Source organism: Petaurus breviceps, unplaced genomic scaffold (genome assembly GCF_028583685.1).
Source record: "Petaurus breviceps papuanus isolate PSGF00001 unplaced genomic scaffold, PetGlider_PUasm1.0 184, whole genome shotgun sequence".
Classification (NCBI taxonomy): domain Eukaryota; kingdom Metazoa; phylum Chordata; class Mammalia; order Diprotodontia; family Petauridae; genus Petaurus; species Petaurus breviceps.
The window spans coordinates 9,091,290-9,106,920 of NW_027185793.1; positions in this window are offsets into that span (position 1 = coordinate 9,091,290).

Consider the following 15,631-nt stretch of genomic DNA (forward strand, 5'->3'; position numbering starts at 1 on the left):
TATATATATATATATATATATATATATATATATATAATTTCCCAATTGTATGTAAAAAATTATTTTAAACATTTGTTTTAAAAACTTTGAGTTCTGAGGGGCAGAGTCAAGATGGTGCAGTAGAAGCAGATCCTCCCATGGCCACAGCTTCCACCTTCCCCAATTCATGTAAAAGGGGATTCTTAACAAACTTTGGAGCTATAGAACCCACAAAATGACACAGAGAAGGTAACCTCCCACTGAGGACAGCCTGGCAGGCTGGCAGAATCAACCATCACAACACTCTGGGAGCCGAGTCCAGCTCCACCTGAAGTTTTAGCCCCAAGGCAGGCCTGAGCAGCCACCAGCCAGAGGGACTCCAGATCACCAGCAGCTGTGGCCATTTCCAGAATTATTAACAAATAGATGCTAAGGACAAAGTGAGAAGTCAGTGCACTGTGGACTTTGGGAAACAGTAGTTGGGAGTGTGTCACTTTTTGCCCCCAGGACAAGAAGTTTCTGAGGAGCCCAGCTGTGTAGTTGCCTCAACCTGGCAGCTCCAGTACCTGGCCTACAGATTGTAGGGGGATGAAGCAACCAGTCTGAGGGGCTTTGCTCTTGCTTTAACATGCTTGGATATGGATTGAGGTCTAGAGTGGAAGTCCTGGGGTGTGTGTCCAGCTTGCCAGTGCTTGTGGAGTAACCCAACTAATACCTTCAGCAGCTAAAAAACCCCAGCATTTGGTATGAAGCTCCCCTCTCTGGTAGCAGAGTCCTACTGTGGCAAAAAGCCCAAAAGTCAACTAATTGAGTGGCAACATGACCAAGCAAAGAAAGAAATCAAACAGAAGAACTCAACATCAGATTCCTATTTTGGGGATATAAAGGATCAAAGCATGGAACAGGAGGAAGACAGTGAAGTCAGAACTCCTGTACCAAAAGCTTCAAAGAAAAAATACAAGCTGGTCACAGGCCATAGAGGACCTTAAGAAGCAGATGAGAGAAGTGGAGGAAAAATTGGGAAGAGAAATGAGAATGATGGAAGAAAATTACAAAAGGAGTGTCAACAGCCTGACTGAGAGAATTACACCTTAAAAATAGGCTAATTCAAATGGCAAAAGAGACTCAAGAAGGCAATGAGGAGAAGAATGCCTTAAAAAGCCAAATTTGCCTGATGGAAAAAGAATCTCAAAAGCTCACTGAGGAGAATCATTTCTTCAGAATTAGATTGGAGCAAATGTAATCTAATGACTTTATGAGAAATCAAGATGCTGTTAAACAGATCCAAACAAATGAAAGAATAGAAAGCAATGTGAAATATTTCATGGGAAAAACAACTGACCTGAAAAACAGATCCAGGAGAAATAATTTTAAAATTATTGTGCTACCTGAAAACCACAATCAAAGAAAGAACCTAGAAATCATCCTCCAAGAAATTCTCAAGGAAAACTGCCCTGATGTTTTAGAACCAGAGGGCAAAATAGAAGTTGAAAGAATCCACCAATCACCTCCTGAAAAAGATCCCAAAAAGAAAATTCCTAGGAATATTATAGCCAGGTTCTGAAATTCCCAGATCAAGGAGTGAATATTACAAGGAACTAGGAAGAATCAGTTTGAATATTGTGGAAACACAATCAGGATAACCCAAGATCTGGAAGGCTCTACACTGAGGGATGGAAGGGCTTAGAATGTGATATTCAGGAGGTCAAAGAGCTGGGATTAAAACCGAGAATCACCTACCCCGCAAAACTGAGCATCATGTTTCAGGGGAAAATATGGTCATTTAGTGGAATAGAGGACTTTTAAGCATTCTTGATTAAAAAAACAGAGTTGAATAGACAATTTGACATTCCGATACAAGAAGTAAGAGAAGCATGAGAAGGTAAACAGAGAAAAGAAATCATAAGGAACTTATCAAAGTTGAACTATTAACATTCCTATATAGAAAAATGATAATTGTAACTGATGAAACTTTTCTCAGTATGAAAATAGTTGAAGGGAAGAAAAAAAATATATATATATATATACACATTATATATATATATATATACACATTATATATATATGAGGGTATATGGGCATATGAATATTTATGTAAATGTGTGTATATATGTTTACAGGTATGCATAGATAGAAGGCACAAGACCAATTTCATAGGAAGGGATGATACTTAAAAGGTTAAATTAAGAGGTGAGAGAGGAATATAATGAGAGGAGATGGGGAGAAACAGAATATGGTAAACTATTTCATATATAAGAGATAAGGAAAAATTTTTACGACAGGGAAGAATAGGAAGGCAAAAGGGAATGGGTCAACCTTATTCCCATTGAATTTGGCTTGGGGAGGGAATGACATACACACTAAATAAGGTATCTCACCCTACAGGAGAGTAGAGGGGAAGGGGATGAGAGGGGGGATGATAAAGGGAGGGCAGCCTGGGGGGGGGAGGGAAGTTGGAAGCACCCACTTTGGAAAAGGGATGGGATCAAATTAGAAAATAGAACAAGTGGGAGGTGGGATAGGAGGGAGGGAAATATAGTCAGTCTTTTACAATATATCTACTATGTTAATGTTTTGCATAGCTACACATGTACAAGCTATACTGAACTGCTCATCTTCCCAGTAAGGGTGGATGACAAGGGAGGAAGTGAATGAATCTGGAATTCAAAGTTTTAAAATCAAATGTTTAAAAATATACTATTATTAATACTCTTTTACAGGTAATTGGGAAATAAGATATACAGGTACTGGGGCATAGAGAGCCACCATGCCCTACTGGAAAAGTCAAAAGGGTTGTGGGAGAAAATATGGGAGAGAGCAGATTGAAGGAGGGGATGTCCTGTAGGACTACTATTTTTTTTTGGGGGGGGAAACGGGGTGATAATTTGTAACTCAAAATCTGGCAGAAATGAATGGTGTAAATCAGAAGTTAATAAAGCATTTGGAAAATGAAAAAAAAAACTTTGAGTTCCAGATTGAAACTCCAAGTTTTAAAAACAAAAGTTAAAAATTATTTTACATGTAATTGGGGAAAAATAAATCTTAAAAAATTTTTAAATCAAAAAAGTGTGAAAAATCATATGACTTGATTCAGCCCAAACCCCTGGTATTTTAGCTTTAATACTACAGTGAAACAGATACTCTCAAGTCACTGAATTATTAATAAAAGAGCTTTATTTAGTCATAGTATTGAAGGAATACATGAGAAGAATACTGTAAGACTGCTTGAACATATTTCCCCCCAGTACCTATACCCTCTGGAACCAAGTCTGAGAATAAGGTAGGGTACAGTGACTTACCAGTCTCACTGACATCTACCAAATCTGAAGAGCCTCAGGTTCATGTCAGTGGGTCTTTTTATGGCCTAAGGTGACTAGGAAACTAAAACAACACATCCAAAAATCATAAGCAAGCTCCAGCAAAAGAAGCATATATAGCTCTTTCCTTAGGGTGGAGGCCCAGTTAAGTCCCAAGAACAATTTTTCAACCTTTCAAGGAAAGAAATTGCAAATCCCAATGTAGATTGGGTTTGTGGAGAAGTGGTGTCCTGGTATGTAGTAATATTATAACATGATAGGAGCAGATGAGTTCACTAATCCAGAAAGTGCCTGGTGAAGGAGAGGAAAAGAGGGCCCTTTACAGAAATAAAAGACAGATCCTTGGGGGAATACCTCCTGCTAGTGAATATAACATGGATAAAAAAACAGAAAGGAAGCAATCAGACAGATGGGAGGAAAACCAGGCAAGAGCAACATCATTAAAACAGAAAAAGGATAAAGTATCCAGAAAGAGAAGGTGATCAACAAGGGCAAAGGTTGTTGACAGGTCAAGAAAGAAGAGAATTCTGAAAACTCAAGTAGATTTGTCAAAGATGAGTTCACTGGTTACTTTGGAAAGAATACATGTAGCTGAATAATAATGTCAGAAGCCATATAGCAAAAGGTTTAGAAGGGAGTGAGAAGCAAGGGAGAAAAAAGGACTAGTGGTGGGTTTAAAGTAGGAGAAGGGAAGGGAATAAGCATTTATATAGCATTTACTATGTGCCTGATACTGTGCTAAACACCTTTCAAAAATAGTATCTCATCTGATTCTCACAGCAACCCCAAAATGTAGATACTGTTACTACCCCCATTTTATATCTGAACAGGTTCGCCCAGCTAATAATTTGTCAAATTTGTCAAATCAGAAGTCAAATTTGTGCAAGGTATTGATGTCTCCAGACGAATCACTCTATTCAATATACCACCAGCTTCCTCAATAAGTAGCCTCATATTACAAAGTAGGAACTGTGAAAGAGACATAGACTAAAAGATGTCACCAAAGACAAATATAATCTAAAAAGGAAGTAAACTTGTCATATGATAATAACAAAGTAGAAAAATGGATAGAAAACTTGTGTGCTCTAAATTGTACTATCATGATATTGAATAAAAATGAGGAAGTCTCCAAGGACATGTTGTGAATTTATCATTCTGTGGTAAATTTAAAGGAGGGCATGGGCAAGAGTCATTAAGATTAGTTGATTATAGTAATTTTAGTATCATGCTGTACAAATTCCACACTGTCACATTCAATAAACTACTTTAAGGTATATTTGGGTAGCTATTTTATGAACTACTTTGTAAAGAGAATAGGTTGGGTGGGGTGGTTTGGAGGGTAGAAATGGCTGTTATGTTAAAACAAAAATATCTCAACACTTCTAAAATAAGAAAGTCCTTATGGTGTGTAAAAATGAAAAATTAATATTCTTAATACACTGGAATCACAGCATAGTATAAATTTTGACCTGAGTGTTCATTTTATAGACTGAGCAAAGTATATTATGAAACTCTCTAAGAATCATATTAGAGTTTCCAGTGTGAGAAAACACCTTCTGTTAATACTTTTTCTGTATTATTTAACTACAAAATAAAAAAAATATTAATATTGAATTGGACCGCAAACTCAAAGTTGGTTATAAAATTACAATTACTTGAAATCATTCTCCAAATTTAAAAAAAGCAAGATATTTATTTTTTTGCTTTGTGGGGGGCAACTGGGGTTAAGTGACTTGCCCAAGGTCCCATGGCTAATTTTGGTGTTAAGTATCTGAAGCCAGATCCAAACCCAGGTCCACCTGACTCCATGGCCAGTGCTCTATTCACTGTGCCACCTAGCCTCTCCATTATTTTTATATTTCTAAACTATATATTTTAGTGAGTTTTTAATCAGCTCAACTTAATATTACTCTGAGCAAAGGTCCTTACTTTCAAATTTCAAATTTTGACATTCCTTAGGAAACACTTTTCTTTATGAGCATTTTTCTGTATGTTGAATAATAAAGTTACCTTTTTGAATTTATTATTGTAATCATGCTCTTAGCTACATTAAAGGGGATATATGATGGGCAATTTCCAAGAGCACAGTGGATAACAGAAAATTAATTAGTAATCTGAACATCACAAAGAAAATTATATTCTTAATGCTGTTTCTTTTGATAAATCAACCTTGTGTTGGAAGCAGATATCACTCAGAACTGACTGTTATTCTGAGCAAAAGGATGGGCACAACTCAGTTGTCACAATTCAGTCCCTGAAAAAGATAACTTAAGCAAAAAAGAAGAGTAAAAATTTTAGAGGAAATGAAAATCTCCCCTCTCCCATATGTCTCCTAGATCCTATAACTTTCTGAAAGCTACAGAAAAAAAAAAATATAAACTCTGCAATATCTATTAGTTGGTCATGTTTTATTTTTCAGTAATTTCAGTCATGTCCAACTCTTTGCAACCCTATTTGGAATGTTTTTTTTTTTTTGGCAAAATAGTGGTTTGCCTTTCCCCCTCCAGCTCATTTTACATATGAGGAAACTGAGGCAAACAAGGTTAAGTGATTTGCCTTGTCACTCAGCTAATAAGTGTCTGAGGCTACATTTGGATTCAGATCTTCCTAATTACACAGTATCCACTGTGCCACCTAGCTGCCCTTAGTCAATTTTACCACATTACTAATGAAAAATGTATTGATTGATTCAAATGCTATTCTTATGAAAAGACCCTCAAAGGGTTCCTTAGAAAGGAGCCTTTGGAGAGGAAGTAAGAGCCAGTACTATCAAAGTAAAACTTCCTTATAATTTCCAAGGGCCACTCTGTAACATAAATCAACCAGAAAGAATTGCACAAGCATTGATTAAATTGCTTTAATGCAGTCAATCCAAACAATATACCCTCTCCAAAAAAAGAAAAGAAAAAGAAAAATTCTAATTTAGTATTTTCTGTACTCCTTTTCTCCTCTTCATGTCTATTCTCTTGTCTTTTCCAAACAAAAAATAAATATCACTCTGTTATATTTTTCTCTTGAGTTCTAAATTTTTGCCTAGAAAATGCAGAAAACAAATTCATCTTTACTAAGTAACATCAAAACAGCATCCCTCATTTTGTTTTCCAACCCTCTAGTCAGTCAGTAAATAGCATTTATTAATTGCCTACTGTGTGTCATGCACGTCTCTAAGTGCTGGTGATACAAAAAGAGACAACTGACAATCTCTGTTCTCAAAGAGCTCATCATATAATGAGGGAAACAGCAAGTAGATACGTATGAAGAAGCTATATACAGAAACAAAACAGGAAATAATCACTAAAGGGATGGCAGTAGAATTAAGAAGGGTTGGAAAAGGCTTCTTGTAGAAGATAGAATTCTATATGGGATTTGAAGGAAACCAGCAGGTAAAATGGGGAAGGGGAGCATCCCAAGCATTAAGGGAAGCCAGTGAAAGTGCTGGAATACCGAGCAACAGAGTATCTTGCTCCTGTAATAGCCAGGATGGTAGTGTCATTTGGTAAAAGAGTATGTGGCAGGGAGTAAATGAAAGAAAATTGGAAAGGTACAAGGGGCATTGTTATGAAAGATTTAAAAGACAAGTAGAGGATTTTGTATTCAATCCCGGAAGTGATAGGGAGCCATTTCAGTTTATTGGGTAGAAGGCAAGCCAATGGGAGACATAATATGCTTGGACTTGCAGCTACTGACTAATAAGAGCCAGTTGTGGAAAAGGATTTTGCCTAAGTGGTTGTAATGGGAATGCAGATTTGGAAGATCTTCCCTGCCCCTAGGCTAAAGTGCACCTGAAGCCTGGGGTGGGAGGCTTGTTTTTCAGTAGATACTTTTTGATTGGCCAGTGGGTCCAAAAGGTTGTTACATTCGCTGATCCAGGAGAAGGCTATATAAGCCCTGATGTGTAGCTTTGTTTTGGGACTCACTTTGAGAAGTGTTCTGTGATTTGATCTGAATTCTGGGAAGCCATTGTTGAGAGTCCCCCGGCTTTGAAAAACCCAGATGTGGAAACCCAGATGTTGACTGGGTATGGATGTAATGGCTGGACAGTTTGGAGAGCTGTCTACTTGATCTGTTTCTGTCTTGATAATTCTGCCTGTATGCTTTGAAGTTCGGGGTGCTGACCTTTTTCCCTGAACAAGGTAAACGATATACGTCTGACTGATTAAAGTAAGCTTGTTAACCCATTTTGAGTTGCCTTCCTTTATCAAAGCAGATCCAAGAACCTGTGTGAGCAGCCACCCTAGGAACTCCAGGGTGCTTGCTGCTACAGTGGTCCATTTCAAAATCCTGACAAAACAAATTAGAAAGTATAGTCTCTCCTGTAAAGATCTACAGGAAAGGTTCACTTTAATCATGACAAATTTATTTTCAGTAGAAGACAAAATAGTAGGATCTTGTCTTAAATAGCTGCTATACCATGAATCAATATATCTATTATCAATATAAAAATCTAGTTGAACACAGCTGATCCATGCAAATTATATAAAGACCAACCACAGTCTATTTAGCAAATTAGACTATTTTCAAATAAGTAATTTTCCACCACCTCAAAATATGGAACATGCTTGTTCATTTATTTTGACATTTGAAGTTTTGTTTTAATTATTCATGAAACTGGAACTCAATAAGCTGGCCTTTGGTATAGTTTATAAAAATAATGAAGTTTTAGTCAAATAAAGCTTCACTTCTCTCTATGGTACAGGCAGGCATGATACTTAGTGGTGTAATTAATTGAAAAGTAAAATGTCAAGCTTTGCCCACATTTCTGAGCATTAGCCAAAGATACATATGTGCTAGAGACCAGTGAATACAAAGTGGGTTCTTACTTAATTCCATTCCATTTCAGAAACAAATCTGCAAAATTAATTCTGTGAACAACCCATGAACTTAAATTATGCTTAATTATTATCCTTATATATAAAATGCACCTTCATTCTGAGTAAAGTTTTATGTTCATGATATTTTATAATTTTCCCTAAAGCTTCTCATAATCCTTTATCTTCATGCACTGCTTTTCTCCTCATTGCTTGAGACTTTTATTTCATTTTATTTTTTTTACTAAGAAACCCTATGGTAAATCATATCTAATGGTACAGATAGCTCTCAAATCTGTGTCTTTTAATTCCTGTTGCATTAAGAATACTATACAATGAATGCTTATATTGAAGAATATAATTGAACTTTTTTCAAAGTCTATTGTGTATTTTATAAATTATTTTGATTACAAATGAAAGCAACTTTATAGCATTTCTTTTATTTTATTCTCCCAAGGAAGCAAAATTAGCAGCATAGTATTCCAATAATGAAAAGTAAATCAAAGTTACTTCTGATAGAAGAATGGATTATCCCTATTATATGAAGATGATGTTACTGAAGCAAAAAGAATAGATCCTTTCAAGGAATGTGAGCTGATTCAACACATACTCACTTGATCATTACTTGGATAAGAGGTATATATTTTTCAGATTGCTGACTAAAGTCATAAATGGTCATAGGAAGGGCCTCTAGTGGAATTCAATCTATGATCCAGCTTCTTTCATCACAATGAGCTCTACTGTTGATAGGCTATAGTCAGAGAGTCCAACACCAAGATATAATATAGTACTTTGTATAATGTAGAAAATATCAAAAGCATATAAAAGCAGTCTGAAGATGAAGATCTACCTATATTAGAGTGTGAGGTCTTTTTATTCTATGAAAAGAAGTTTTTTTTTTATTTTATTTAAAGCAACATAAACCTAAAATACGTTGTCTACAAGAAACACATTTGAAACGGGGATACACACAGGGTAAATGTAAAGGGCTAGAATAGAATATGTTATGATTCAGCTAAAGTTAAAAAAAAAAGGAAGGAGTAATAATCCTTATCTCAGATAAAGGAAAAGAAAAATTAGATTTAATTACAAAGGATAAGGAAGGAAACTATATACTGCTAAAAAGCACCATTGATAATGAAGTAATAGCATTACTAAAATATATATACACCAAGCAGTATAGCATCCAGATTCCTAGAGGAGAATTTAAGGGAGTTAGAGAAAGAAATAGACAGCAAAAACTCCCCCCTCTCTGAACTTGATAACTCTAATCTTAAAATAAACAAGAAAGAAGGTAAGGAGGTGAATAGAATTTTAGAGAAGGGAGTTATGATAGACGTCTGTAGAAAACTGAATGGGGATAAAAAGAAATAGACCTTCTCAGCAGTACGTGGCACATACACAAAAATTGATCATGTATCAGGGCATAAAAACCCCATAATGCAGTGCAGAGAGGCAGAAATATTAAATGCATCCTTCTCATATCATGATGCAATAAAAATTATATGTAATAAAGTGTCATAGAAAGATAGCCTAAAAACGAATTGGAAACTAAATAATTTAATCTTAAAGAATGAGTGGGTCAAACAAGAAGCCAAAGAAACAATCAGTAAATTCATTCAAGAGAATTACAATAATGAGACAACATCCCAAAACTTGTGGGATGCAGCAAAAGCAGTTCTTAGGGGAAGTTTCACATCTCTGAATGCATACATGAATAAAATAGAAAAAATGGAGATCAATAAATTGGGCATACAATTGAAAATGCTAGGAAAAGAATGAAATAAAATCCCCATTAAATACTAATTTAGAAATACCAAAAACTAAAGGAGAGATTAATAAAATTGAAATGAAGAAAATTATTGAACTAATAAATAAAACTAAGTGCTGGTTTTTATAAAAAAAAAACAATAAAATAGAAAGACTTTTAATCAATATGATAAAAAAAGAAAGAATAAAACAAAATTACAAGCACTAAAAATGAAAAGGATGAATTTACCTTCAATAAAGATGAAATTTAAACAATAATTAGGAATTATTTTGCCCAATTGTAAGCCTATAAATATGACAATCATAGAAATGGATGAATATTTACAAAAGTATAAGTTGTTCAAATTAACCGAAAAGGAAGTAAAATACTTAAATAACCACATTTCAGAAAAATAAGTTGGACAAGCCTTCAATGATGTCCCTAGGAAAAATTCTCCACAGCCAGATGGATTTACAAGTGAAATTTATCAAATATTTATAGAAAAATTCATTCGAATACTTTATAAACTATTGGGAAATTTGGAGAAGAATTAGTCCTGACAAATTCTTTTTATGATACAAATATGGTACTGAATTAGAAAGAGCCAAAACAGAGAAATTAAATTAAATACCACCTTCCCTCATGAATATAGTAGCAAAAAAAATAGTAAAAAGACTACAGCAACTCATCAGGAGAATAATACGCTTTGATCGGGTAGGATTTATTCCAGGAACACAAGAATGGCACAATATTAGGAAAACTATCAGTATAGTTGATCATATCAACAGCAAGACTAGTAGAAACCATATGATTATCTAAATAGATGCAGAAAAGGTTTTTTGACAAAATACAACAGCCATTCCTATTAAAACAATAGAAAGTAAAGGAATAAATGGAGTCTTTTTAAAAAATAATAAGTAGCATCTATCTAAAACCATCAGCATGTATTATATGTAATGGAGATAAGCTAGAAACATTTCTAATAAGTTCAGGGGTGAAACAAGGAGATCCACAATCACCCTTCTTATGTAATTTGGTACTAGAAATGTTAGCTGTAGCAATAAGATAAGAAAAAGAAATAGAAGGAATTAGATTAGGCAAAGAAGAGAGTAGGCTATCAGTTTTTGCAGGTGATATGATGATATACTTAGAAAATCCTAGAGAATCAATTAAAAACTACATGAGATAATAAATAATTTTAGCAAAGTTGCAGGATGTAAAATACACCCACATAAATCCTTGTCATTCCTATATATTTCTAATGAAGTCCAACAGCAAAAAATAGAAAGAGAATTTCCATTTAAAGTTACTGTAGACATTATAAAATATTTGGGAATACACTTGCCAAAATAAACCCAGGGACTATATGAACACAATTACAAAACACTTTTCAGGCAAATAAAGTCAGATCTAAATAATTGGAAAAACATGAGTTGTTCATGGCTAGGTTGAGCAAATACAGTAAAAATGACAATTTACCTAAATTAATTTACCTATTGTAGCAGCAAGCACCCCAGTGTTGCCAGGGTGGCTGCCAACACACGTTTTTAGATCTGCTTTTCCAAAGGAAAGCAGCTCAAAATGGGTTAACAATCTTACTTTAATCAATAAAATATAGCATTTACCTTCTTCAGGGGAAAAAGTCAGGACCCTGAACTTCAGAGTATACAGACAGGTTACAAGCAGAAGTTATAAGACAGAGAAACATTTCAGCAGACAGGCCTCCAGCTGTCCAACCATTAAATCCATACCTAGTCAGTTACCAGAGAAGGAAGCATTAATATCTGGGTTTTCAAAGCTGGGGGACTCTCAACAGCTGCCCAGAGTCTTATCTGGTCAAATCACACAACACTTCTCAAAGTGAGCCCCAAAACAAAGCCTCACATCAGGGATTATATAGCCTTCTCTTGGGTCAGAGAATTTAACAACCCTCTTGACCCTCTGTTCAATCACAAAGCACCAAGGCATGGGCATTCGTGAAAAACAAGTCTCCCACCACAGGTTCCAGGTGCACTTAACCTAGGGGCAGGGAAGATCTTAAAAATTTACATTCCTATAACACCTATTTAGAGCCATACCAATCAATCTACCCAAAAAATTATTTTATAGAAGTAGAAAAAAACAGTTAGAAAATTCATCTGGAAGAATAAAAGATCCAGAATATCAAGGGGAAATTAAAGAAAAGAAATGCAAGAGAAAGTGGCCTAGCCATACCAGATTTTAATCTGTATTATAAAGCAGTAGTCATCAAAATTACTAGGTACTGACAGGAACAGAGTAGTAAATTGGTGGAGTAGATTAGGTACACAAGACGCAGCAGTCAATGAGTATAATAATCTATTGTTTGCTAAACCCAAAGACACCAAATTCTGAGATAAGAATTCACTATTTGAAAAAAACCTGCTGGGAAAACTTGAAAGTAGTATGACAGAAACTTGGCATACACCAATATCTTACACCATATACAAAAATAAAGTCTAAATGGGTTCATGATTTAGATATAAAAGCTGAAACTATAAACAATCTGCCACAGCAAAGAATAATTTACCTGTCAGATTCATGGAGGAGGGAAGAATTTATGGCTAAGCAAGAGATAGAAAGCATTATGAAAAGCCAAATGGTTAATTTTGATTACATTAAATTGAAAAATTTTTGTAAAAATAAAGCCAGTGTACCCAAAATTAGGATTGAACTGGAAAATTGGAAAATAATTTTTACAACCAGTGTCTCTGATAAAAGTATCATTTCTAAAATATACAGAAAACTGAGTTAAACTTCTAAGAATACAAGTCATTACTCAATTGATAAATAGTCAAAGGATATGAACAGGCAGTTTTCAGAAAAAGAAATTAAAGATATCTATAAGCATATGAAAAAAATGCTCTAAATAACTATTGATTACAGAAATGCAAATCAAAATTACTCTAAATTAACACATCTCAACAGTCATATTGGCTAAGAAGACAAAACAGAAAAATGATAAATACAGAAGATGTGGAAAAAATGGAACACTAATGCATTGTTGGTGGAGTTGTGAATTGATCAAACCATTCTGGATAGCCATCTAGAACTATGTGCTAAGGGTTATAAAAAAGTACATACCCTTTGACCTAGCGAGAGATAAACAGCATTCAAAGGTTGTATCCCAAAGAGATCATAGAAGTGGGAAAAGAACCCATATGTACAAAAATATTTATTCTAGCTCTTTTTGTAGTGGCAAAGAATTGGAAATCAAGGGGATGCTCATCAATTGGGGAATGACTAAACAAGTTGTGGTATATGAATTTAATTTGTGCTATAAGAAATGAGGAGCAGAGGGACTTCAGCAGACAGACCTGGAGAGACTTATGTAAAGTGATGCTGAGTGAGGAGAGCAGAACCAGGAGAATTTGTACACAGTTAAAGACACATTGTATGTATGATGGCTAACTTTGATATACTGGGCTTCTCTCAGCAATACAATTTTAGAAGTCAGCTCCAAAACACTCATGATCGAAAGGGATATCTACATCCAGAGAAAGAACTACAGAGTTTGAATGCAGGTTGAAGCAAAGTACTTGCTCTTTTATGTTTTGTTTTGTTTCATTCCTTCTTTCTCATTCATTCCATTGGTTATAATTTTTCTTTACAACTTGAATAATGTTTAATGTGAAGGTATTTGTAGAACCTATATCTGATTGTATTCTTCCTTGGGTGGGGAGAGAGAAGGAGAAGATAATTTGGAACTCAAGGGATTCTGGAAATTAATGTTGCAAATTAAAGTAAATAAATATATTTTTTAAAAAGACATCTAATACATAAAGGAAGTTATGACTGCCTAGAGACAGCTGGATGGTACAAAGGGTAGAGAGCAAGGTTGTTGTGAGCATTAAATGCAACTTATGTACAGTGTCTGGCATATAACAAGTGCTAAATAAATGCTTGTTTCCTTCCTGTTGTCTTAGTTTTCTAACCATTCTTTGCTAGGAGGTTTTGTTACCTTTTAAGGAATGACTCCTTTTTTGGGAAATGGTTTGAATTTGAGAAGGGAGGGGCAGCTAAGTGACACAGTGAATGGAGCACTGGCCCTGGAGTCAGGAGGACGTGAATTCAAATTTGGCCTCAGACACTTGACACACTTACTAGCAGTGTGACTTTGGGCAAGTCACAACCCCAATTGCCCTTCAAAAAGCAAAAATAAATAGATAGATAGATAGATAGATAGATAGATAGATAGATAGATAGATAGATAGATAGATAGATAGATAGATAGATAGATAGATAAAGTTGAGAAGGGAGGAGGAAAAGGACAACACTGAAGAAGAATTATACCTTCTGACAAGAGATTAAAGAAAAGTTCTAATTTACAATCCAAGGACCAAAAGTATCTATGTAATACCACCTTGGGTCCTAAGACTATGGAATTGCAATGCAGTTATATTGATATGTCTACATAATGAGAGTAGTAAACTCTCCTTGGAGAGGGGAAGAAAATGAATTGGAGTTTGGTGAAAGAATGAGGATTGTATTTAATCAAAATATCTGTAAAATCATGTCTTTTTGTTTATATATATGATTAAGTATTCTTATTTTCCCCTAATACTGATATTTTATACTTGGGATAAATAGAACTTGATTTTTGTGAGATTTGTTCTTGTTTTCTTTTAACAGGGATGATATTTATGATATAAAATTTATGACAAATTTTCTACATATTGACATATAAATATGTATCAGGCATATTGATATATTTTTCTCTGTCACTGCCCGTCTTAATTATTTATTTCATATTTCTGTTATGAATTGAATGACATTTAGTGCAACACATCTTCTATTAATGAAAAAATTCTATTTTAATCATTCATTTAATAGACAAATCAGAAGGAGTAGGAGACAGAGAATTTTTAGGAGGAATAATATTGATGCTCTTCACTGATATGTTATCAATGAAAATTTGAGGATAAGAAATCTCTTATAGTAACTTTTCTTCATATATAATACTCTTATTCTATTTTAAAATTTTATTTATCTTTCATTTTAGGTTATTTTTTTCAGTTAAAACACATTTATTTTTTCTCCCTCTCACTCATTCTCAATTAAAAGGGGAAAAAACCCAACAACTTATAACAAATAGTTAAGCGAAACAAATTTCTTTGTTTCTCATATCTAAAATGTCATGGCACTGGGTCTATGACTTTTCCATCAAGAGGTGGGTAAAATGTCACTGTAAGTTCTCTGGCATCATGATTGGCCATTTAATAGATCAGCATTTATCAAAGTTGTTTGCTTTTTATAATGTTTTACTGTGTAAATTGTTCTTTTCATTCTGTTCATTTAATGCTACATCGATTCTTACAAATCTCTTCAGGTTTCCCTAAAACCAATTTGTTTACCATTTTTTTTATGGTACAATAATATTCCAGCAGCCATTCCACAATTGAAACTTTCCCCTTATTTTCCAGTTCTTTTTCTTTTTTTTTTTTTTTTTAAGCAATAGGGTTTACGTAACTTGCTCAAGGTTACACAGCCAGTTATTTCTGGGTGTGGTGCTAAGTGTCTGAGCCCGGATTTGAACCCCAGGTCATCCCAACACTTGAGCCAGTACTCTTACTGTGCTACCTGGCCGCCCCTCCAGTTCTTTTTCTACTTAGAAAACCTATGTATGTATGTATGTATGTATGTATGTGTATTGCTTTCTTCTTTCTTTGATTTCTTTCATGTAATAGGCATAGTAGAAGGTTCACTAGGTCAAAGGATATGTAGATTATAAATTTTGGGTCATCGTTGAAACTTGTATT